Source organism: Peromyscus eremicus, chromosome 4, assembly GCF_949786415.1.
Source record: "Peromyscus eremicus chromosome 4, PerEre_H2_v1, whole genome shotgun sequence".
Lineage (NCBI taxonomy): Eukaryota > Metazoa > Chordata > Mammalia > Rodentia > Cricetidae > Peromyscus > Peromyscus eremicus.
The window spans coordinates 147,331,638-147,359,026 of record NC_081419.1 but is presented as its reverse complement, the minus strand read 5'-3'; positions in this window follow the sequence as shown (position 1 = coordinate 147,359,026).

Genomic DNA, 27,389 nt, shown 5'->3' with positions numbered 1-27,389 from the left:
CCCTCCCTTCCTCCCTCCCTCCCTCCCTTCCTTCCTTCCTTCCTCCCTCCGTCCCTTTCTCCTTTCATCCTTCCTTCATCCCAAGCTCCTCCATTCTTTTCCACTATCTTTCTTTTTGGGTAAAGGAAGGGATTAATGACCCAGTGAAGTGCAGGCAGGTCCAGATACAGAATGGAGAATCTGGGACCCAAACATCAAAAATGTCTTTTGTGCTTGCATCTCAGGACTTTCCTTCCAGACACTGAAAAGTTTGCTCCATTGACAAGTCACTGCAGAAGGTGGGGTGGGACAGTTTGGGTAAGGCTGGGAAATTGGCATAAATCAATGTAACCACGACAGATGCACCTGGGTGCTGCTCAGAGGTGACCTCAAGTGAGGCTGGTACATTTCAGACACAGGCACCTGGGAAGATGAGCACTGGGTGAATTGGGGCTGAGAACAGGGGACTCCTGGAACTCCCAGTGACACTGATGTGGAATTGATTGAACTTTGAACAGGAGGGTTTTTGTGTCTCTTGCTTTTGGTATTAATGGTGCATTCCAATGAATTTTCTCTCCAAGAATGCCAGAGGGAAGTGACAGTGTTTCAAAGTCCTGATTATTTTTTATTTTAATTTAATTTTTGTGTGTGTGTGTGTGTGTGTGTGTGTGTGTGTGTGTGCACGCGCGCGCGTGCATACATGCAGCCCCCCCCCACATGTGGCGGCAAGAAGAGGATGCCAGGTGTCCATCTGCATCATTCTCTGCCTTATTCCCTTGAGACAGTCTCTCACTGACCCTGGAGTGACAGGCGTGCACTCAGCACAGCTTCTATGACGGTGCTGGGGGTTTGAGCTCCAGTCCTTGTGCTTGCACAACAAAGCCTTTTGTCCAGATCTGCAGTCCCCAAAGTCCTTATTCTTTGCGGTATTTTCCAGCCTCTGCAGTGGCCTGTCTGGCTGTGTGTGTGTGTGTGTGTGTGTGTGTGTGTGTGTGTGTGTATTCATGAGCATATATGTGTCCCATCATGTACCCGAGGGCCACGTATCCCACACCTGCTTTCCTGTGCTCCTTTCAGACCTCTCCTTCAGATATGCCCCGAGATTCCTGCTACTAACCCACCCATCCCTGCCTAGTACTCCCGCCCCATGTCTAGGCAAGGAGCCTAGACTCCTGCTACCAACTCCACACAGCCCAGCCAGCGCCATCCATGTGTGGAGGACACAGGTCAGTGTTGAGTATTTTTCCTCAACAGCTTTCCACTTTATTTTTTAAAATAGTATTTGTGTGTGTGTGTGTGTGTGTGTGTGTGTGTGTGTGTGCACGCGCGCGCGCCACTTGCATGCAAGAGCCTGTGGAGGTCAGAAGAGGTGTAGAATTCCCTGGAACTGGAGTTACAGGTGGTTTTGAACCATTCAACGTAGGCACCGGGCACCGAGCCAGGTCATCTGCAAGATCAACAGTGCTTATGACCATTTGTCCAGCCCATATTGTTTGTTGGGTTAGAGCTCTCACCGAACCTGGACTCAATGATTTGGCCAGCCTGGGTTGCCAGCAAGCTTCCAGGATCTGCCTGTCTCTGCTTCTGCAGTGCTGTGGTTACAGGAATGCACTACTGCACAGTGCTGTGGCTACAGGCATGCACTACTGTGCACTGCTGTGGTTACAGGCATGCACTACTGTGCAATGCTGTGGCTACAGGAGTACACAACTGCACAGTGCTGTGGCTACAGGCATGCACTACTACACAGTGCTGTGGTTACAGGCATGCACTACTGTGCAGTGCTGTGGCTACAGGCATGTACTACTGCGCAGTGCTGTGGTTACAGGCATGCACTACTGTGCAATGCTGTGGCTACAGGAGAACACTACTGCACAGTGCTGTGGCTACAGGCATGCACTACTGCACAGTGCTGTGGCTACAGGCGTGTACTACTGCACAGTGCTGTGGTTACAGGAGTACACTACTGCACAGTGCTGTGGCTACAGGCATGCACTACTGTGCAGTGCTGTGGCTACAGGCATGCACTACTGCACAGTGCTGTGGCTACAGGCGTGTACTACTGCACAGTGCTGTGGTTACAGGAGTACACTACTGCACAGTGCTGTGGCTACAGGCATGCACTACTGTGCAGTGCTGTGGCTACAGGCATGCACTACTGCGCAGTGAGGTGGCTACAGGCATGCACTACTGCACAGCGCTGTGGTTACAGGCACGCACTACTGCGCAGTGCTGCGGTTACAGGCACGCACTACTGCACAGTGCTGTGGCTACAGGCATGCACTACTGCACAGTGCTGTGGCTACAGGCATGCACTACTGTGCAGTGCTGTGGTTACGGGCATACACTACTGCGTCTGACCTCTTGTGTGAGTGCAGGGGTTCAAATTCCAGTCCTTTGTACTTCTGTGGTAAACACTTCAGCCACTGAGCTGTGTCCCCAGCCCCTTCGGTGTGTTCTAACCCCCTCTCAGTTACTGTCCAAGGACAGGCACAGCTTGTCCTGTGTCACTTCACTCACTCTCTGGCAAACGGCAAAACTCAACAAGTTGTCGAGGTTCATCCCCAAGGCATCAATGTACAGAGCAATCTGAGGGTCTCATCTGGTATTTCAGAGATAGTAGCAGTGGCAGCCCCTCTGAGGTCTCCCAAGGAGAGTTCAGCTTTGAAGATTTCCCTCATATTGTCAGCAGCAAGAGCCTGAATTAAGGTGACTCAGCTCAGGCAAAGGAGGGAAGGAGATACTGTAGTTTGTTGCAAAGGACTTCAGGGGCTGCAAATAGAACTCCCCAAAGGGACAAAATCCATCTGAAAGACCATCCCTTTCTCATGCAAGCCTTCCCAAGAAGCCTGCTTCAAAGCCCTGGGCTAAAAGATCTGTCAGACTCTGAATGTAGGGAGGGCCAGTGGGGAGGAGAAAGGAGGAAAACAGCCGGACAACTAGGATGTGTCTGTCCATAACCACACTCAGGATGCCCGGATGGGAAGGGCCGATTCCTACTGCCAAGTCCCTGAGGAAGCTTGAGAAGCTACTTTGAAAAAGCTTTAGGACTTAAAGCTGTGGTTAAAAAAATAATAATGATATTTATTTGTTTTATAAAGGTAGAACTGAATAGCTCTGTTTTCAAACATACTTAGAGTTAAAAAAAAGTCAGAAAGACAGAAAAGAAGAAAGAAAGGGAGGTAGGTGTGATATTTTGATTGTTTCTGACAAATAAAGCTTGCTTGGAGTCAGAGGGCAGAGCTAGCCATTAGCTGACCTAAATTGACCATAGAGATTGGAGGACTATAGACAGGAGACAGGAAGTGGTAAGGTGAGGTGGAGAGAGGATCTCGGCCCTTTTGGATAGAGGAATAATAGAGGTAGGAGATGACTGTTCCCTGCTTCTCTGATCTCTTGGGTTCTTACCCTGATATCTGACTCCTGGGTTTTATTGATAAAGATTAATTTAGATTAACCTTATATATGACATTCTGATGTGGGGCCAGAATTTCTGCTAAAACTTGATAAAAGCTTAAAAAGGGATTCTAGACACACAAGTCAAGCATGGCTTCTTGGTATCTGCAATTTCTCAGGTGGGCTCTGTTCGCTGGCAGAGAGCCGAGGCACAGCTCCTTTAAGAGACAGATTCCTGGCTCAGTGTTAGTGGCTAAAACATGTGGCTCTTTTAAGTGGCCTTGCTATGAAAAACTTATGTGATGTATATGAGCAGTGGGCAGCATGCTACTCAGTGGCAGAGTAGTCCCAGAAACTTTCCAGAGTTGGGGTGGTAAACATGGCTCCCAGAGCTGGTGGTAAACATGTCTCTGCCATGAGACTAGACTCTCAGGGAACAGAGGGGGAGGAGCCAGCACCAATAGGCCATGATCTAAGTTACACAGCATTTTTTTTTTTTTGCTCATGCAAACAAAAAAAGGTTGCAGATGCACAGTAAGGATGGATACAGACTAAAAGAGCCTCTAAATGGGTCACAGTGTGTTTAAAAAATATGCATAGGCTTGGGAGAGAAGAAAAAGAATATACACAATCTTAGACTAAAAAATACAATTTTAAAATAATAAAGTCTTTAAAAAAGAAATAGAGTAATAAAAAATAATAAGCCACATAAAGATGGAAAATACACAGAGAGTCTGGATCCTGTATGTTATTATGTTGTCTTTGAATTTTTTAGCTGATAAGAGACACTTGGTTATGAGAAGCTAAGAGAAAATGGATTATGAAAACTGCTGGATTAAACCAACCTATATATTTTAAAAACATTCTGACTTCAAAATTTAAGTGAAAAGATACATTACTTTGGGGGAGAGGTTATGCTTTTGTTTCCACAGGAAATGAGAGGCTATGGATTCATTCTGGATTAAGGAAAATCAGGTTTGACCAAGGAAGAATCCCTGAAAATCCTGGCTACAAACATAAAAAATAAACCTAAGAACTGCAAGATATGTGATATATATTTTACCTGCTCAAACACATAACAAAAAATCATCTTTAATTGACTTGTATACAATGTATAATCTATACCTGTACTAATACAGATATGTATGTTACCTTTAATAGTTTATGTATTTTCAGAGTAAGGGGACAAAACACCAATGAAAACCACCCCAGGTGATCCAGCATCCAGAACAGCTTCCAGGCTGCTGACTGAGATGATCCAGCCTCACTGAATACTACAGCCAAGACTTAATAATTATCCTGATTTTTTTCAAGGTTCCCTCAAAGATTACCAGTGTCCCCAATCAATAGGAAACAGTCTAGAAAACTACGCCCACATTCCCAAAAACTGGGTTATGAATATTTATTAATATTTAAGGGGGGGTTGGTTACAAGTTATGTATTGGTAATGGTCAGGAAAAAGTCTGAAAAAGGAGATTAGGTTCAGGGATCTCGTTCTAAAAAGAAAAAGGGGATATGGAAATGATAGGATAAATGGGTAGATTATTGAATCTATTTTAATCCATAAAATAACTATTAATCTTAAATATTTTACAGTGATATGGATTTTGGTTTATTGATACAAATTTAAAGTTAATTTTGTTACATTGTATGTATATATTTCTACTCTTGTTTAAGGTATTGCATTTATGCAGCTCATTTAAAAGTGTAAAGTATAATTAAGAAATATAGATTAATAGTCATTTATTACAAGTCAAACTTATAGTCATGTTAGGTATGTATTCAAGGTCATACACAGATATATAGATGATCTTCAAATACTTCAAAGACCTACAGAATATGGCATTTAATAACCTAAGGCTTTTCATGGCAGTGAGACACATCTGCTCCTGGCAGGACTAATCTACTTCAGGGAAGATGACAGGCATGGAAGAAACTCCATATGGAGCTTGCTTTCTTTATTGCAAAAGCTAGCCATGTGGGCAAAGAAACTGCCCTTGCCTCAATTGCTGACAGTTACTGTCCAAACTGGACCAGCAAAACACAAGAAAGGTGGTTGACAAACTTTGCCAAGGCAAGGTAATACAGTCCTTCAAAATTCTCTGCTTCACAGGAAAATCTGTCAGATGTTCTAGGCCAGCAGGCCAAAGATGTATGCCCCAACATTACAGAGAAATCTTGAGTGATTGTCCAGGCAGTCAGCTGTTTCTGTCATTTTTTATTTTGGGGAGTTGTTTACTCTGCACTTCCTGTTTACTCAGGTAATATTATACCCTTCTCAGGTCTCTGATGGAGCTAAAGACTAGATAGTTATAGATACAGTTTTCCTTGTTAACCAAATTCAGAAAAGAAACTCACAAAAGAGGTGTAAAGTGTATAAGGTTGAGAGACATAAAAGATAGTTTTGGTTTGGTAATGCAAGTTAAAATACAAAGTGAATCAGGTACAACACTTTGGACTCACCAAGATAGGATAGATAAAGGAGTATTTTCTCTGTCAATTGTCAAATGCAATTGAACTGGACATTGTTAATGTAATTCTTGCCTGCATATATTTGTATATAGTTATTGTACTTATTGTATATAGTTTTGGTAGGTTAGTTAAAACCTTCACTTTTTATTTAGACAAAAGGGGGAAATATTGTGTGATAGTTCAATTGTTTCTGACAAACAAAGCTTGCTTGGAGTCAGAGGGCGAAGCTAGCTACAAGCTGACCTAAATTAACCATAAATGTTTGGAGGACTTGGACAGAGAGGAAACAGGAAGTAGTAAGGTGGGGCAGAGAGAGGATCTTGGTCCTTTTTGGATGGAGGAACAGGAGAGGTAGGAGGTGACTAGTGGCTGCTCCTTGCTTCTTTGATCTTTCAGGTTCTTACCCTGATATCTGATGTACAATTTTTTTAATTGATAAAGATTAATTAGATTTATGATGCAGGGAGGGAGGAGATAATGCAGAGGAAAAAACCTGGATTCTTGAGGATGAGGATCCCCTCAAACATCCTTTCCTGCTCAAAGGAACACAGCTGTTTAGGGCCAGGGGTGGAAGCTGGAACCTGTGGTCCAGGGCTGGTATATCAAAATCAAGCTCAACCCAAATCTAAGGGCAGCTTTGTTTCTGAGCTACACAATTTATCCTGCTGCCTGAGGCAGACAGGAGGGCTGTGACTTCTCTCTCATGGTTCCCAGGCTAGGTGTCCACTGCTCTGCAGTGGGGTGGTGGAGGCCAAATGCACAAGGCTGTTGCAAAGTGGAATAAATAGTGATGGTTGAACTCTCACCCATCCTGGAGCCATCATTTGGTGGCCTGGGTTTTGGTCAGGGGAGCCTGTAACTGTAGCTGGAGATTTTCTATCCAGCTCCTGCCAAGCCCGGCAGTCCTGCAGCCCACTTATAAAATAAACACACAGATGCTTATATTATTTAAACTGTTTGGCCTAATGGCTCAGGCTTCTTGCTATCTAGTTCCTGTATCTCAAATTAACCTATATCTATTAGTCTATAAGTTGCCACGTGGCTTGTGGCTTACTGGTACCTTACATCTCGCTTGTTATGGCAGCGGCTGGCAGCATCTCTCTGCCTCAGCCTTCTACCTCCCAGAATTCTTCTCCTCCTTGTCCTGCCTACCCTATCATTTCTGCCTGGCTACTGGCTAATCAGCGTTTTATTTATCAATCAATCATAGCAACATATATTTACAGCATACAGGACATCCCACAGCACTGTAATTCTTGGTAACTGATGTCAAGGTGACCTTTTGAAGGGATGCCATGACCAGGAAGGAACAGAGAAGATTCTGCAGAACAGAACAGAAGCATGAAGACACTTCGTGACCTCCTGTTACAGTTAATAGCACTGATAGCTCACAAGCACAGCTTATCTCACTGACTTGGACACTAGTGACACACACACACACACACACACACACACGTGTGTGCATGGGTATGCCTGCTCATGATCACATTGTCTACCAGGGCACCCAGGCTCAGAGGAGTTACTTGCCTGAAGTTCTGCAGCCAGCCATGATGTCATCACATGGATCTTGAATCTGGCCTGGCTCTTTACATCTGCTTACTCCCAAACTTGGAGCTCAGGTGAGACAAACAGGCTTGTGGGTGGGGCATTTGGGGATAGAATCTGTGATTATTCCCACCAATGATGTGGCGTGGTGGTTTAAATGAAAATGGCCCCCATAACCTCATAGGGAATGGCGCTATATGAAGTGTGGCCTTGTTGGAGTAGGTGTGGCATTGTTGGCAGAAGTGTGTCACTGGAGATGGGCTTTGAGGTTTCATAAGCTCAAGTCAAGCCTAGTGGCTCACTGTCTCTTCCTGTTGCTTATGGATGATGTAGAACTCTCAGCTACCTCTCCAGCACCATGTCTGCCTGCACGCCACCATGCTTCTGGCCATGATGATAATGGACTAAACCTCTGAACTGTAAGTCAGCCCAAATTAAATGTTTTCCTTCATTAGAGTTGCCATGGCCATGGTGTCTCTTCACAGCATTAGAAACCCTGACTAAGACAGAAGCTAGTACCAGGGACTAGGGGATTGTTATGATAGGCCTGACCATGCTCGTGTTTAGAGAAATGTGGATGGAACTTTGGGGTATTGAATTAGAGAAGTGATTGGACATTTTAAGTGGAGCTCAATGGGCCATCCTAGTAGGAGCATGGAAGACAGTGGTGCTGAGGGTGATTTGAACTGTGGGGGCCTGGCTCAAGAGGTTTCAGAGGAGAAGAATTTTAGTAAGTGGCCTAGAGACTGTTCAGTGATACTTTGGTGAAGAATGTAGCTGCTTTCTGTCCTTGTCCAAAAAATCTGCATGAGGCTAAATTGAAGAGTTTTGAATTAATTATGTTTGTAGAGAAGATTTCAAAACAGCCCATTGTACACTGTGTCCTGTGGTTATTAGTGGCCATGCTTATGCAAATCTATAATGAAAAGAAGCAAGCTGAACAAGGAAAATTCAAAATGTATAGTTCAAAGATAAAAGAGGCACCAGGAAGTGTAAACAGATTTTTAAAAATCCTGATGCTAAGTGGACTAGAGGGAGTGGTGACCTCACTCAGCTAAGCTTCCAACTTGTGAAAAGGAATTAAAGAAAAGCTTAGGGCCGGGTATGGTGGTACACACCTTTAATCCCAGCACTCAGAAGGCAGAGGTTGGAGGATCTCTAAATTCAAAGCCAGCCTGGTCTACAGAGAGAGTTCCAGAACAGCCAAGCTTAGACAATGAAGGAAACCATAGAAAACAGAAAGCTAACGAAGATGTAATTGAATGAGGGAGCCATGTTCCAGCCCCAGCAAGCAGCAGAACTTGGCAGCTTCAACCACATGGTTCTGGCTTTAGAGTCAAGGATACAAGATAAGGGATTATGGAATCTCCCTCTGAGACTAAGGAAAGCTGCTGAGTCAGCCGGGCATGTGTCAGGGTTGTCCCTGCATGGAGGCCTAGAGAGGACAGTGTGTGAAGCTGTGAAGGTAAAGCCTGGATTGCCTTGGAGGACCCCATGATGCTAGAGTCATGGGGTACCTGCTGAGGAGAGCTGATAACAGGGAGTGGAACCAGCCCAAGAGAAAAAAGTGTGTTGAAGTCAACAAAGCTGAAAGGAGTTGGAGATCTGAAGAACATGTTGACATCAGATATGGAGATGCAGAGTTTGGAGTTTGCCCAGCTGGCTTTCAGTCTTGCTTTGGTCCAGTATTTCTTCCCTTTTGGAATGGTAATGTATATCCTGTGTCATTATATGTTGGAAGTATGTGATCTGCTTTTTTATTTTGATTTTCGGGGGATTACAGTTAAGGGATTACATGAATCACAGAAGAGACTTTGAACTTTGAGATTGTAATAGACTACGGGGACTTTTGAAGTTGGACTGAATGCAGTTTTGCATTGTGATATTGTTACAAGCTTATGAGGGCCAGAGGGTGCAATGTGGTGATTCTGAATGAAAATGGACCCCATAGGCTCACAGGGAGTGGTACTATTAGGAGGTGTGGCCTTGTTGGAGAAAATGTGGCCTTGTTGGAGGAAGTGTGTCACTGAGGATGGGCTTTGAGGTTTCAAAAGCTCGAGGCAGGCCTACTGGCTCACTATCTCTTCCTGCTGCCTCCAAATGTAGAACTCTCAGGAACCTCTCCAGCACCACATCTGCCTACATGCTGCCATACTTCCCACCATGATGATAATGGACTACACCACTGAACTGTAGGCCAGACCCAATTAAATGTTTTCCTTTATAAGAGTTGCTGTGGTCATGGTGTCTCTTCACAGCAAGAGAACACTTACTAAGACATGTGGAAAATGAAATGCCTGAACAGGTCCTAAGCAGAATCTCAGTACAGGTGCTTCATGTCTGCTCAGATGCAGAGGGACGTTCAAGGGCATTCCCCTGCTTCCGTGCTAGTCTCTACAGGAACAGATTCCATGGTGGTGAGTCAGATCTGCTTTCATGAGATCTTATCGAATTTCTCTGGCAGCCTAGAATCTCCTTCAGGCGGGTCTAAGTGACCACACCTGAAATGTTCCATCTGCAGAGAAGGTGTGTGTGTGTGTATGGAAGGAGGGGCTCACACAGAAAAAGGGTTGCATTGCTGCACTCAGTAAGGCACATGTGAAGGCTGCACATGCCTACAGCATGTAGCACATGCAGACAAGGTTGGCTGTGCAGAGTTGGGTGCTCTGGAATGTGTATTTGCCATGAGTGTCTAGAGTAGGTACACAGAACCCTGAAGGCCCTGCATGCTAGTGGCACCTTGGTCAAAGCAGCCTATGAAGTTCCCTTTGAGGTGGGCTCAGGGGTCCTGTGGCCACTCCTCAAAGGGGACAATTATTTCCACAAATCTAGGGATGAATATTGCCCTTCCAGCAGGGCAGGATGGAGTTGGGAGGGCCCATCTCCCTCCCTAGTTTTCTTCCTTCCCTCCTGGCATTTGTGTAACCAGAGAATATTGTGGCAAGGCATTCTGTTATCAAAGGGTAGACTCTTTAGAGAGGCAAACTTATCTTACTTATCAGCAACATCCTCTGTGAATCTGTCAACCCATCTCTGCAACCAGACATATAGCCAGCTATCTATCCACTACCTATGCATCCACGCATCCACGCATCAATGCATCCATCCATGCATCCATCCATCATCTCATCTCATCCATCATCTGTTCAGCAATGCATCCACCCATCAGTCCCCCATCCTCCGAGCATGCACCCATTTATCAGTGCATGCCTGCATTCATCTCTCTAACACATTGAGTACCTGTCACATGCTAAGCACTGGGAACCAAGCAACAGAAATAGCTCCTGCTGACCCACACCTGGCACAGAGCAGAGGCGTTCAGTGTCCTTTTTGAATGAGTGTATGATAAAGCCAGCGACACAAACTTAACAAATGTCTCCACCTCTTCCCACCCTGGCTAATGAAGAACTGGAAAAAAAGGTTTTTGAGTTTGGGGGTGGCCATTAGTCCTGTTCACAAAAATGCTGTGGAGGCCTCTTCCTTTGGGGACCTCATGGGAAGAACAGAGCTGCACCTTAGGCCAGGCTCTGTGAAACAAAGGGGCCAGCAGGGGTCTTCCCAGAATCTGCACCCACCCAGCTGCCAGTGTGGCTAACTCTGCGTGTGGGATAATGAATTCCTCTCCAGCTATGCTGGCCACAAAAGGTGGAAACTTCAGGAAAGCATGTGTGAGGACTGAGGGTAGAGGTAGGCAGGCTGCCAGGGTGGGTGAGACAAAGGCAAGGTCTGTGCAAGAGGGTGGTACTAAGGCAAATGAATAAAGTCCTTGGCAGCTAATCACAGCAGTGGGGAGGAAGAGGGAGGGATGTCTGTGGGTCCGATTTCCAGCTTCCGGTTGTGGTGGGCTCAGCATCACCGTTTTCTGGGCCAAGAACAAAGCTGGAGTGTTTTCCTGTGGAATGCATGTGTGGTGTGAGTATCTATGTGCACATGTCCTTGGCTCGCTCTGTGTGTGTGTGTGTGTGTGTGTGTGTGTGTGTGTGTGTGTGTGTGTGTGTATTTTCAGGCTCACCACAGCAGTTAAATGTGTGTGAGAATGCTTACTTTGCATGTGCATAGAGATCTGAGAATCCCTCTGGGGTGACAATGAGTTTTATGAAATGTCCCTAGGGCACTGTGGGACTGGGGCCCCCAGCTTGAATGAACACAAACTGGGTTCAGACTATCTTCACCACTCACAGGCTATGAATCCTGGCCCGTGACTCACAAAATCCTCGCTGTAGCTTCTACCTCAGTAAACAGGGGGAATTCTCATGCTGACTTTGAGGAGTCACCTCAAGGAGGATGTGACGGAATGATTCACTCAAGTACCCTACTCAGACAGAGCCTGACACATTGGGGGCTGATGTCCTGGACACCCCACCTTAGAGTTCATGCATGTGCGTGTGTGTTTAATGCCTGCTTTGTCTATGTGCTCTCTCCCCTGGTAGGGCCACCTGCCTCCCCCTCTATCTCCAGGGCTTGGTATATAACACACAACAGACATTTGTTGAAGAAGTGTGGAGTTTGCCATCATTGCTGGAATTTCCAAATGGGAAGGCCCAGATCACGTAGGTGTCCTGTGGTGGTATTGCGTTCCCCCAAATATTGTGCACCCTAATAAACTTATTTGGAGTCAGAGACAGAACAGCCACTAGATACAAAGGCTAGAAAATGGTGGCACTCATGCCTTTAATCCTAGCATTCCAGAGGCAAAGATCCATTGGGATCTCTGTGAGTTCAAGGCCACATTGGAAACAGCCAGGCATGGTGACACACACCTTTAATCCCAAGAAGTGAGCCTTTAATCCCAGGGAGTGATGACAAAAACAGAAAGATATATAAGGCGTGAAGACCAGAAACTAGAAGCTTTTGGCCTGGTTAAGCTTTTAGGCTCTGAGCAACAGTTCAGCTGAGACCCATTCTGGATGTGGACTCAGAGGCTTCCAGTCTGAGGAAACAGGATCAGCTGAGGAACTGGCAAGGTGAGGTGGCTGTGGCTTGTTCTGCTTCTCTGATCTTCCAGCATTCACCCCAATAACTGGCCTCAGGTTTGATTTTATTAATAAGAACTTTTAAGATTCATGCTACAGTATCCCTTAGCCACTGCCCAGCCATGAACATTTCGGTCCCTCAGGCTGAGCTGAGACACAGAAAGCTATTTGGGAGGAGTCTTCTGAGCTACTTGCAGGCATCAAGGTGGGAGAGACACCAGCTCAGCTGGCCACTTTGTCCTGAAGCTTTTGAGTCAAGAGTCTCTGATATGAGGATTTTCAGTGGCCTGAGACCGCTACAGGAAAGGATCAGGCCTGCCCCAAACAGGTGCAGATACCTCCTGCAGATGCCCATGCACCAGATGGCAGCATTTACATTCAGAACCACAAGCCCCAGCTTCCTGGGTTTTCTAATGTCCTAACACAGAACCCTAGCTCCTGTCCCAGGGCCTATAACGCCCTTCTAGCGGCACCTTCCCATACTGCTTCTGTCTGCTCTCACCCCCTTGAAACCATGTGTGCTGGCCAGTTTTATGTACAACTTGACATAAGCTAGAGTCATCAGAGAGGAGGGAGTCTCATTTGAGAAACTGCCTCCTTAAGATCAGGCTATAGGCAAGCCTGTAGGGCATGTTCTTGATTAGTGATTGATGTGGGAGGGCCCAGCCCATTGTGGGTGGTGCCGCCCTTGGCAGGTGGTCCTGGGTTGTATAAGAAAGCAGGCTGAGTAAGCCATGGGGAGCAAGCCACTAAGCAGTTCCCATCCATGACCTCTGCATCAGCTCCTGCCTCCAGGTGCCTGCCCTGGTTGAGTTCCTGTCCTGACTTCCTTCAATGATGAATAGTAATGTGACAGTGTAAGCCAAATAAACACTTTCCTCACCAACTTGTTTTTTTTTGTCATGATGTTTCATTGCAGCAACAGAACCACTAAGACACCACCTATATGTCCCTTCATCCCTGGTCACTTCTCAGCACATCTCCCAGCCATTGAGAGGCCAGACTCCATCAGCCTAGTTACTCTTCAAGAATAACTGTTTCAGCTACTGTTGCACTGCACACCAGAAGCCATCGGCCCACTGCCTGTTCAGCTGCCTTCGAAGAAAGGGGCACTGTACCTTTTCCGGATTGTAAAGGCCACTTCAGGGATGGTGCCATATTGTCCTGGCCTCAGAGGATGCCTGTTGCTAAAGCCGCAACCACACTTGTTTTGGCAAGGATTGGTAGTCCTTTGTTTTGTGTCCTGTTTGTCCATTTTGTATAGCATACTGTCAGCAGTCAATACGAGGGCACTTTCTTGCCCAGTGGCTAACTTTTGCCACAATGAAAGTTAACTCCATATGCAGTTTTCTTCAATGCCCATATCTTCTCTGAAGTAGATTGATGCTGCCAGGAGCAGACATGTCCCATAGTCATAAAAAAATCTAAGTTATTAAAACATTTTAAATGCCATATTCTGTAGATCTCTGAAGAGTTTGAAGATGACCTGTCTATCTAAAATATATCTCTGCTTAGCCTTAAAAACATACCTAATATGACTATAAGTTCGATTGTAATGTCTAATTACTAATTTTCATTTCTTTATATCCTAATAGTTGGTAATAATAACATTCAAGGATTAGCAAATTGCATTACACTGTTAAATGAACTGTATAAGTACAATATCTTGAACAAGATTAGAAATATACGTATAGCGTTTTCTAACAATATCAATCTCAATCTCATTATATATAATTTGTATACAATATATAAAAATCAAATCCAATGTAAAGTATCTAAACCTAGCAGTTGCCTTTTAAAAGTAGATTCAGTGATCTACCTTTTTATTTATATCAAATCTATATCTATATCTATATTTTTCATTTCTATGTATCTTTTTTTTTTACAAACAAGAACCTTAAATCTAATCTCCTTTGTTTAGTCCTTTTCCTAACCATTAACAACAACAACTTGTAACCAATCCTCCTAAACAATGAAAATTATCCCAAACCTGAAACCCATTGAAAGACCAAAAACTATGCTCCCCACCCCTCCTCTTTGGGAATGTGGGTATCGTGTTCTTAAAATTGCTCCCTGCTGTTTGTGGGTGAAGGCATCTTTAGGGGATCCCGAAAAGAAAAATTTGGGGTTAATTGTCAAGTTCTAGGAAAGGTAGCTATATCATTTGTTGTCCAGTCTCTGTAGAATGCGAAAGTGCAGGGCTTAACTCAAGTCCTTGTTCGAGTGGTCTGTGAGGTTGGATCATCTCAGATAACCATCTCAAAATTGTTCTGAGCAGTTTTGTAGTCCAAAGCTGATCTTTGGGTGATGTTTGTCAGTTTAGTGTTATTATTATTGTCCATGTGGAATTGTTGTTGTGGGGCCCCATCAACTTTCTGGAGACTTCAAATTTGATGTTAGGTCTGTAGAAAACTGATAGAGACTTGAACACAAAAACATGTATAGGTAGCTAAATGAAGCCCTTCTATTTTTCTCTTGGTTTTTCAAGACAGGGTTTCTCTGTGTAGTTTTGCACCTTTCCTGGAACTCACTCTATATCCCAGGTTGGCCTCGAACTCATAGAGATCTGCCTGCCTCTACCTCCCAAGCAAATCTTACTGGCATACATCTACCAAATAAACAGAGTCAAAAATTAAAAACTTATATGGAAAAGATCTCTGACTTGATTTTAAAAGGAAAATTGAGACTTTGTCGATTAGCAAGAATAGACCCAGCAAAAATTTTTGTACCTTTAACTAAGGAGGATATTGAAAAATTATGGGCAGAAAGTGAATCTCGGCAAAGAGCTTGCAATAATTTTTTGGGAGAGATTAACAGCAAATATCCCAAAAGTGATAGAATTGAACTTATAAAGAGAGCTAATGGGATTTTGCCTCACATTGTATGGGAAACATCCATATCTGGAGCTTGTACATTTTATACAGATGCAAACAAATAAGGAAAGACAGGTTGCAAATCAGAAAATTTAAGTAAAGTGGTTCAAAAATCAGAATTGTATGCTATTCTGTTGATATTAATGGATTTTTCAGAACCTCTCAACATAGTTACTGACTCTCAGTATGTTGAAAGAGTGATATTACATATTGAGACTGCAGAATATATCCCTGATGAGTCAGAATTAACTTCACTATTTATTCAGTTACAAGATATAATTAGGAATAGGAAGCATTTCTTATATATAGTTCACATCTGATCCCATATGGGTCTGCCAGGCCCTCTAGCACAAGGTAATGATGAGATTGATAAATTATTGATAGGAAATGTGCTGGAGGCCTCAGAATTTCATAAAAACTATCATGTCAATAGTAAAGGTTTAAAAAAGAATTTTTATGTAACCTGGCAACAAGCCAAGGAAATTGTAAGGAAATGTCCTACTTGTTCTTTTTACAATCAGACTCCATTACCAGCAGGATGTAACCCAAAGGATACTCAGAGGAATGAAATCTGGCAGATGGATGTGTTTCACTTTGCAGAATTTGGAATATTGAAATATGTACACCATACCATTGATACTTATTCAGGATTTTAATGAGTTTAAGTGTAAGAGCTAGTCAGTGGTAGGCCTGAGCTAATGGCTGAACAGTTTTAATTAATATAAGCTTCTGAGTGTTTATTTTATAAGTGGCTGTGGGGTCCATGGGGCTCGGCAGAACCGGAGAAAACATCAGCTAAAGGAAGGTGAGACTAAGACGAGACTGTGTTGGTCCAGGGCATAGCATGGAGGGACCTATAAGCCCAGAGACAGGTAGAGCATCCTTCAAAGGACACTGGGAAGCCTTTAGAGAACACTGAGAGGACAACTGGGAATTTGAAAGCCAAGGACAAAACTTGTTCCTAAGGGTTGGACTCAGGAAGACCAGAGCTGGGGCAGTGACTAGAAGTTACACACCTAGGGGGTACTATCTTTCAGGCCCACCTTTAAAGCAGAGTCTTGACTCCCCCACACATCCAGAAGCTTCTAGATTATGATGAGCCTGCTTCTTGTCCTGTGACATCATTCAATCTCAATAGGAACCACCTGCTGGGTCCCGAGAGTGTGGGGTGACTTCTGAAGTGAGAGTGGATGACTTACTTGTTCACTTACTTTGTCTGTAAATGTTTGTTCATTTCTCTTATGTGTAACAACAATGGTTAAAGAAGAGGAGGCCATACATTTGGGAGGAGCAGAGGGTGAGCATGGGAGGATGGAGGAAGGGGAAACCATACAATCATCTCTTTTCAATTAAAAAAAATTTGAGATTATAACATAATTATATTATTTCCCCCTTCCCCAACTTCTCCCATGTACCCAAACCCTCACTCTCGTTCAAGTTTGTGGCCTCCTCCTCCTTAGTTGCACACACACACACACACACACACACACACACACCTAAATAAACCTACTCGTTGGTATATGATGGTTGTATTTATGCTTTCAGGGCTGACCACCATTTGATACTGGATAAGCAGTGGTGTGTTCTTCCCTGAGGAGACGCCCCACTCTTAGTGTTCCTTAGTTGCCTGTAGTTCTTGTCTAGGGTTGAGGTCCCCTGAGATTTCCGTCATCCATGTCAACATGTCTATTGATGTCTTCCTTTTTCAGGTCTTGTTTGGCAGCCATGCTGGTGAGATTTCACGGATGTAGTTTCTCTGACATCCCGAAGAGACATGATCTCAAAGCAAACTTCCTGTTCTTCCAGCTCTTACAATCTTCCTACTCCCCTCTTTTGCAGTGATCCCTGCTCTTTAGGTGCAGGAGTTATGCTGTAGATATATCAGTTGAGAGTTATGGTTTATTAAAAGACATTTTTAACAGCAACTTCAAGTGTTTAGAGAGAGATGCTCAGAGAAAGAGTGAGACTCTGCTCCAGAGTCTCAAATGTCTTACCAGTAGCCATATCTACCACTTAAGAGGCTTCCAAATTATGTCTCAAAGGGTGACTAAGGAACTCAGTCTTTTTCAATGAGTGGCTCTGGGTGATGCCCTGGATAGGGTTAGAACCTGATAAGGTAAAGCCAGGAGCTACTGGGGTTGCAGAAGGGTGTTGGGCATATCTTTCTGCTGTAGGAGGGTTCCTGGTGAGAGTCCTGGAAAACTTCAGCCTTGAAACTACAAAATATCTGCTCTTCTATCCACGATGCCTGCTCTGTGTTATGGTGGGGGAGGTCCAATAAGGCAAAGCCAGCTGCTCAGTTGGAAGCCAAACTGAACTTGGACTTTGGTATCCTGACCTCCAAAGTCTTTGTTCTCGTGACTCTGTTCACAAGTTTTGCATGGAGGAAAAGAAAATGGATGGATCTGGATCCTGACTCTGCCACTTGGGTGGACCTGGGAAAAGCATGTTCTGAGCCTCCATTGCCTTAATTGTAGGGCAGTATGACAGTTAATACTGTCAACTTGACAGGATCTGGAATCACCTAGGGTACAAACCTCTGGGCATATCTGTGAAGGAGTTTCTAGACTGGGTAACAGAAGAGGGGAGACCCACTCAGAAGCAGACAGCACCATCCCCTGGACTGGTGTCCCAGACTGAATGAAAAGGAGAAATCAGGTTGAGCAACATCATTCATCTCTCTCTGCTTCCTGACTAGTTCAATGTGACTAGCCACCTCATTCTCTAGCCACCATGCTGTCTCCACCATGACAAACTGCACCTTTGAACTGTGAGCCAAACAAGCCCTTTCTCCTTAGAGTTGCATTTCTTGGGTATTTTGTCACAGAAATGAAAAAATAATTGATGCAGGCAGAGATCATAGCATCCCTACCCAAGGCAAGCATGTCGCTGAACCAGAGAGGAGACCGAGCCGAGTCCCTGAACTCTTAAGCATGCCTCTGAGATGGCATCACAAGTCCTTCAACAGAACATGCAGATCACCAGCATCATGACCCATCATTTTCCTGTGCCAAGTGCTAACCTTCTGCCTGTGACTGGTGTTATGAGCTGCTAGCTGGGGCTTACTAGAGTTCACATGGCTCATAGACAGTGGATGCATGGTTTGAACTCAAGTCTGATTCCATGATCAAGTCATCAGTCACCTCTGTTGGCCACTGTCTTGGTTACTTTTCTCACTGTTGTGACAAAATAGACAACAACATCAGCTTAAGGCAGGAAGAGTGTCTTGGCTCACAGTTTGAGGGTCCAGTTCATCATGGTGGGAAAAGGCATAGCAGTAGGGGTGTGAGGCAGCTGGTCACATGGCATCCACTAGTCAGGAAGCGGAGAGAGACGAACGTGGTGCTCAGCTCATTTTCTCCAGCCAGCGACTACAGCTGTGGGATGGTGCTGCCCTGTTTCAGGCTGGGTTTTCCCTCCTCAGTTAAAGCTCTCTGGAAACACACCCTTAGACATACACAGAGGCGTGTCTCCCAGAAACTCCAAATCCTGTCCAGTTGGCCATCAAGATTAACCATCAGAGCCAGGTGGCTTGCAGAATTAGCAGCATGAGAGGAACCTTGGTTGAGGTAAGTGCACTACTGGGACAAGACAATGACTGGGTAGGTAGGAGCCCACCCCTGGGTGGTGTCTTCTCCTGGGGCATTAGACCTTCTGAGTCTGCACCTGTCACCTAGGTTCCCACTCCACTGTGAAGGGGTCGCAGTTATGGGATTAGACATATCATGGGCTGTGGAGCCTGGAGGAAGAAAATGGAAAATACACAATCAGGTACAGCAAATGTCATAAGAGGCCATCACTGAGAACACGCGGCTCCCTCATGGCTCCCCCTTGTTCACAGTTTTGTAACCTGGAGGAAGTTTGTGTCAAAAATGCTCATTGCTTGAGCAAAAGTGGCCTCTAGCTGGGTCTTAAGCAGACTGTGAGATAAAGCATGTATCCTGGAGTACCAGGGCTCTGAAACTGTTCAATAACAAAAAGTCAGTGCTTACCAGGGCTCTGAAGGTCCAGTGGCCTGGAGTAGCCAGTGTGTCAGAGCCTGACAGAGGACACAGAAATAAAGTGTTCCAGATTGCTCAGGGGAGAGGTAATGGGTTGTGTTGTATGCGTGTGTGTGTGTGTGTGTGTGTGTGTGTGTGTGTGTGTGTGTGTGGTGCAGACTTGCGCCTGTATCTGGTTTCCTCTGGAATTAACAACATACATTTGCATAGCACACTTGTTAAAATTTAAGAATCGGGATGGGAAGATGACTTAGTGGTAAAATTCTTGCCACACAAGAGTAAGGACCTGAGTTCAAATCCCTAGCACCCATGTAAACAGCCCGGTACTGGGTTATACATTCACAATCCCAGTGCTGGGGAGGGAGAGATTCCATGATACCTGGTGTTTGCCACTGGCCAACCTGATCATATTGGGGAGCCTCAGGTTCAGTGAGAGACCTCAAAAAAAAAAAAAAAAAAAAAAAAAGAAAACCCGAGATGAAGAATGATTTAGGAAGGCATCTAGCAATGACCTTTGCCTCCAAATGCACAGTCACATATATGCATGTACTCATGTGTGCACACATGCACACACACAGAGAATTAATGAACTGATATTGGTCCTTTGTCATTTCCTATAACACATTATTTATTCCAGTTTCTATAACTTTTTTTACCCAGTGTCCTTTTCTGTTCCAAATCGCAGCCAGGATGTCACACAGCACGTAGCCATTCCAGGTTGATAATAAAGCAGTGAGTGGCTCATCCATCAGTCTAAGGTCAGGCTGCCGGCAGGGCTGCTGTCTAGTGGCAACACTACCTGGGGCTGCAGCTCACCTCTCAGGTGGCCTTCCCACTGCACACTTGAGGAAAGTGGCCTGTGGGATGGGGCTTCGTTCACTCTTTCTCTTCTTGGAAGGCCACTGATCCCATCCACAGGGCCCCACCCTTATAAACGCATCTACCTGAAGACTATTTCCAGATGCATGGCCTCAGCAGTCAGAGTTCAGCAGAGGGATTTTGAGGTGACATCCACACTTAGACCCTAATGACTTGATTTTCTTTCTCAAATTATTTCAGCTTTGGCAACAGAAGGCCCTTTCAGGTAGATCCATTCTCACTCTCCCATCCTCCATCTTCACATATTGGAATTATAAAATGTCCCAGGGGAAAAAAAATGTCCCAGGACTGGAGGAGCAGGTCTGCCATTCCAGCTTCCCAGGAGGCTGAGGCAGGGGGATGGCAAGTTTGAGGCTTGCCTGGGTATACAGTGAGTTCAAGACCAGTCAATTTGGTGAAACTCTCAAATAAAAAAGTAAAAAGTGGACTTGGAATATAGCTTGGTGGTGGAATTTACCTAGCACGTGTGAGGCACTAGGCTCAATCCTTAATATTAGAAGAAAGGAAGGAAGGGAGGGAGGAAGGGAGGGAGGAAGGAGGGGAGGAAGGAAGGAGGGAAGGAAGAAAGAAAGAAGAAAGGAAAGAGAGAGACTGAGAGAGAGAGGAGAGAGAGAGAGAGAGGAGAGAGAGAGAGAGAGAGAGAGAGAGAGAGAGAGAGAGAGAGAGAGAGAGAGAGAGAGAGAGAGGAGCTAGGCAGCTTTTTGTTACTGGTGTTATTGGGTCTACATATTCTCAGTTAGAGAGGAGGTACAAACCTCTCATAACTCTTACATCTGAATACCTCTGCATGCCCCTGTCCATGTCTATACTAACATGTAAGTTCATGCTGATGTCTCCTAACTTAACCCTTGACTGCCTGGATCATCTCCCACTGTAGCAGTGTGAAACCTGGACCTCGTCCCCCACCGTTGTTCTCTTGACTGTTCAATTCATTAGCAAACTCCTTGGCATGAGGAGCTTCATGGAGCAGATCTTGGTGCAGCCCTGCTTGCTTCCTGCTGCAGATTCCACACATCTCCATAGTTACAGAGGTCAGAGTCCTGGTTTCTAATCCAGTAGGTTCCCTTCCTGTAGCTGGAGAGCTTCTCTCCAGCTCCTGCCAAGCCCCGGCAGTTCTGCAGCCCACTTATAAAATAAACACAAAGACTCATATTATTTAAACTGTTTGACTCAATGGCTCAGGCTTCTAGCTATCTAGTTCTTACATCTTAAATTAACCCATTTCTATAAATCTATACCTTGCCACATGGCTCGTGGCTTACCAGTATCTTACAGGTTGGTACTCATGGAGGCAGCTGGCAGCGTCTCCTCACTCAGCCTTCCCGTTCCCAGAATTCTCTTCTCTGCTTGTCCTGCCTTTACTTCCTGCCATATCCATTTCTATTCAGAAAAGGGCAGGCCTCTGTAGATGTAACCAACCTTCTTATTAAATAAGAAACACAGAACCAATGCAAAGAAGAAAGCCAAGAGGTCAGAGCTAAGAGCTAAAACCTTACCCTTCCTCCTGCAGTGGTCCTACCTCTCCGAACTCACTACCCCTTTGTTAATGTCTTTATATAGTGTTCCTGTTCTGCCTTCTCATTGGTTGTAAACCCAACCACATGACCGCCTCGTCACAACCTGTCTGTATAGGCCTCCAGGTTTTCCTTGCTTGGTATTGAGATTAAAGGCATGTGTGTCCAATAATGGCTGTATCCCTGAACACACAGAGACTTACCCAGCTCTACCTACCAAGTGCTGGGATTACAAGTGTACGCCACCACTGCCCTGCTTTCCTATGGCTTGCTAATAGCTCTGACCCCCGGGCAACTTTATTTATTAACATACAAATAACATTTTAATACAAATAAAATATCACCATATTTCCCCTTTTCTATTTTAATAAAAAGGAAAAAAGAAAAAGCTTATAACATAAGAAAAACTATATACAAAAGTACAATAACTATATACAATATATACAAGTAATAAATACCTAAACAATGTCTAGTTCATTTGTATTTGACAAATTCAGAGAAAATAATTCCATTATCTATTCTATTGTATCTAATTCATTTTCTATGCTAATTAATCGTCAACTATAACTAACTAATCTTCAACTCCCTCAGAGACCCAAGAAGGAAATAGTATTAGCTAACAAAAAAAATAAAAACAGGAAGTATATGCAAGCAACTTCCAAAAACTTGTGAGTTGACAGAAACAGCCAGCTGCCTGGACAATCATCTGAGGTTTCTCCGCAGTGTTGGGGCATCATCTTCAGCCTATAGGCTTAGCGTATCTGACAGACTCATTTATGAAGTAGAATGTACACAAGGTCAACAGTTCAACCTCACATTGGGTGAGAGCAGTCTATATACCAGAAATACCTGAATTCCACTAGTGTCATGTCATGATTCAGGATTTTAAATTCTGGAAATTGTTGATGTTTTTTTAATTCAGCTGTCCATTCTTCTTGGCTATGTGTGTATGTGGCTTCATTTCAGCATCCCGTTCTTCTCCACATCCCTCTATTAAATGCCATTCTTCTGTTGAGAGGTGTGAGCTTAATTATTCTTCAAGAATAACTGTTTCAGCTACCTCTCCATTGCACATCAGAAGCCATCGGCCCACTGCCTGTTCGGCTACCTTCGAAGAAAAGGGCACTGTACCTTTCCCAGATTGCGAAGGCCACTTAAGGGATGGTGCTATATTGTCCTGGCCTCAGAAGATGCCTTTTGATAAAGCCATAACCACACTTGTTTTCACAAGAATCAGTAGTCCTTTGTTTCGTGTCCTGTCTGTCCTGTTTGTCAGCAGTTGATTCGAGGATACTTTGTTGTCCAGTGGCTAACTTTTGCTACAATGAAAGTTAACTCCAATTGCAGTTTTTTCAATGTCCATATTTTCTCTGAAGTAGACTGGTACTGTCAGGAGCCGACATGTCGCATAGTCATAACAAAAAAGAAAAATTTTCTAAGTTATTAAAACATTTTAAATGCCATATTCTGTAGATCTCTGAAGGGTTTGAAGATAACCTGTCTATCTAAAATATATCTATTCAATCTTGAAAACATACCTAATATAACTACAAGTTCTATTATAATGTCTAACTACTAACTTTCATTTCTTTATATCCTAATAGTTGGTATAACAATATTCAAGGATTAGAAAATTGCATTACATTGTTAAATGAATGGTACAATTAGAAATATACATATAGCATTTTCTAACAATATCAATTTCAATATATATAATTTGTATACAATATAAAACAATCCAATCTAATGTAAAGTATTTACATTTTTTCTTTCTTTCTTTCTCTTTTTTTTAAATAAGAACCTTTAATCTCCTTTGCTTAGCCCTTTTCCTCACCTTTTACAACAACTTGTAACCAACCCCCCTAATCAATGAAAATTATCCCAGGCCCAAAACCCATTAAAAGACCTAAAAGACCAAAAAAACCAACCACCCCACACCACCTCTTTAGGAATGTGGGCGTCGTATTCTTGAAATTGCTTCCTGCTGGGTATGGGCGAAGTTATCTTTATCCTGAAAGAAAAATTTTAGGTTAATTGTCAAATTCTAGGAAAGGTAACTATATCCTTCGTTATCCAGTCTGTGTATAATGCCAAAGTTCAGGGTTTATCTCAAATCCTTATTCAAGTAGTCTTTGAGACTGGATCATCTCAGCTAGCGCTCTCAAAATTGCTCTGAGCACTTGGTAGTTCAAAGCTGATCTGTAGATGATGTTTGTCAGCTTAGTGATGTTATTATTGTCCATGTGGAATTGTTGTTGTTGTGGGGCCCCATTTTCTTCCTGGAGACTTCAGTTGATGTTAGGCCTGACTGTGATTTCCTGCAAAAAACTGATAAGAGACTCAAACATAAAGACTATATATGTGGCTTTTTAGAATTAGTTAGTACTGTATATGACCATTTATATCTTAACAAAGTTTAAAATGTATATATATCTATATATATTAATCTTGTAAATTTTGATATAAATTTCATACTTTAAGAAAAGTTTAAAGAATCAGAATAGAATCAAAGAGTTGAGATTAGTAATAGAATAGTCCCTTAATTAATTTGGCTTTTCTCCTGTCCCATAGCAGAAGATGGCTCTTTTCCTCTGGCATGATACAGGGAATCTGTATTTTCCTTTTAACAAAATGCTTGAGTTTAAAGAAGGAGAGAGCCATTCTCCAACTCCAAAGTCAGCTTTAAATTTTAATTGAACTGGGACTATTAGAAGTTAAATAGTGTTAAATCTTTAAAGAAAAGCAGAAACAAACATTTAGGAAGATATAAAAATTTTTTAGATAACATACCCATACGCCATTTCACTCTGTTTCTTAGGATAGACGATTTGTCCCTTTTCTTCAGTTGCCTCATTTGTCCAGTGTTATTCAGATTCCTTAACCTTCATTCTCCTAAAAGACAAAAACAAAAACCTTTCCCCAAGGTTTTTTGGGGATGTTCCTTTTTTGGCAGTTATTATCTGATTAAATGAAAAGGCATATGTTACTGGTGTAAGTTAGTTTAAATTGGATGTTCATGATAGTTGATGAACTATCACCTCCTCTAATTAAGAGGTCTCTCTTGTTCAAATCGAACCTTTATCAATTTTGATGGTACCCACAGCTTATCTTCTCCTGTAGAAATAAAAGCAAAACCTCGTCCCCAATGTAATACATATCCTGGTTTCCATTCTGAGGTCAGCACATCCTTAAAGTATATAGGTTGATTTAATTCTGTAGTTTTTTCTATTATCCAATGTCTCTCTGCAGCTGTTGTTCCTTTCTCATTGGCATTGAGAAAATTCAAAGTTAATAGAGCATTATGTAGTCTATTTCTGGGGGTTTTTGTTACTCCTTTCTGTTTATTTAGCATATCCTTTAGAGTTCTGTTTGATCTTTCTATAACTGCTTGACCTGTAGGATTATGTGGTATACCTGTAATATGGTTTATATTATAATAAGCAAAAAACTGTTTCATTTTAACAGAGACATATGATGGAGCATTATCAGTTTTGATTTGTGCAGGTATACCCATAATGGCCATAACTTCTAGCAAATGAGTGATTACAGAATCAGCTTTTTCAGAACTCAAAGCAGTTGCCCATTGAAATCCTGAATAAGTATCAATAGTGTGGTGTACATATTTCAATTTTCCAAATTCTGCAAAGTGAAACACATCCATCTGCCAGATTTCATTCCTCTGAGTACCCTTTGGGTTACATCCTGCTGGTAATGGCATTTGATTGTAGAAGGAACAAGTAGGACATTTCTTTACTATTTCTTTGGCTTGTTGCCAGGTTATGGAAAAATCCTTTTTTAAACCTTTACTATTTACATGATTTTTTTATGAAATTCTGAGGCCTCCAGCACATTTCCTATCAATAATTTATCAATCTCATCATTGCCTTGTGCTAGAGGGCCTGGCAGACCAGTATGGGATCAGATGTGAGTTATATATAAAGGATGACTCCTTTTTCTGATTGTATCTTGTAATTGAATAAATAATGAAGTTAATTCTGAAGTATCGTGGATAAATTCTGCAGTCTCAATATGTAATACTACTCTTTCAGCATACTGAGAGTCAGTTACTACATTGAGAGGTTCTGAAAAATCCATTAATACCAACAGAATAGCATATAATTCTGATTTTTGAACTGAATTATAAGGACTTTGAACCACTTTACTTAAATTTTCTGATTTGTAACCTGCCTTTCCTTGTTTGTTGGCATCTGTATAAAATGTACGAACTCCAGATATGGGTTTTTTCCTCACAATTCGAGGCAAGATCCAATCAGCTCTCTTTATAAGATCAATTCTATTGCTTTTGGGATATTTGCTGTTAATTTCTCCCAAAAAATTACTACAAGCTTTTTGCCAAGCTTCATTTTCTATCCATAATTTTTCAATATCCTCCTTAGTTAAAGGTACAACAATTTCTGCTGGGTCTATTCCTGCTAACTGACGAAGTCTCAATTTTTCTTTCCAAATCAAGTCAGAGATTTTTTCCACATAAGTTTTTAATTTTTTATTTGGTTTATTTGGTAAAAATATCCATTCTAATATAATATCTTCCCTTTGCATTAATATTCCTGTTTGAGAATGCCTAGAAGGTAAAATAACCAAAATGCAATCCAGCTTTGGATCAATACAATCTACGTGCCCTTCATGTACTTTCTTTTCTACCAAGGCCAATTCTTTCTCAGCTTCAGGTGATAATTCTCTTGGACTGTTCAAGTCCTTATCACCTTCTAAGGTTTTAAACAAATTATTCAGTTCATCATTTTTTACCCCAACAATAGTTCTTAGATGAGAAATGTCTCCAAATAATCTTTGAAAGTCATTAAGAGTCTGTAGTCTATCTCTCCTAATTTGCACCTTTTGAGGTCTAATTTTTTGAAGTTCTATTTTATATCCTAAAAAATTAGTAGAATCTCCTCTTTGTATCTTTTCAGGAGCAATTTGTAAACCCCAGCAAGGCAAATTTTTTTTTACTTCTTCAAACATTCTTTCTAAAGTATCTGCATTTGAGTCAGCTAATAAAATATCATCCATATAATGATAAATTATAGATTTAGGAAATTTTTTACGTACCACTTCTAATGGCTGTTTTACAAAATATTGGCACAAAGTTGGGCTATTCAACATTCCCTGTGGGAGAACCCTCCATTGAAATCTTTTAACCGGTTGATAATTATTATAAGTAGGCACTGTGAAAGCAAATCTTTCTCTGTCTTTTTCTTGTAACGGTATTGAAAAGAAACAGTCTTTTAAATCAATAACTATGAGAGGCCATCCTTTTGGTAACAGAGTAGGCAAAGGAATTCCAGATTGTAAAGAGCCCATTGGCTGAATTACTTTGTTAATTGCTCTAAGGTCTGTTACCATTCTCCATTTACCAGATTTCTTTTTAACAACAAATACAGGAGAATTCCAAGGGCTGGTTGATTCTTCAATATGATGAGCATTTAACTGTTCTTCCACCAGTTCTTGTAAAGCCTGGAGTTTCTCTGTTGTTAAAGGCCATTGCTGAACCCATACAGGCTTATCTGTTGACCATTTTAAAGGTAGAGCTGTTGGTGTTTTTGGAAAATTATCAGTTGTGCCCTGTTCTTGTATGACATGGATGGCTGGTGAGCACTCATTAGAATAATACCTTTTAATATTTCTCTCAGAAACATGTACTAATTTATGATTTGTTTCTGAGATTGGAGGGATATTAATCTGAGTATTCCATTGTTGTAACAAATCTCGACCCCACAGGTTCATAGCTATGTTAGC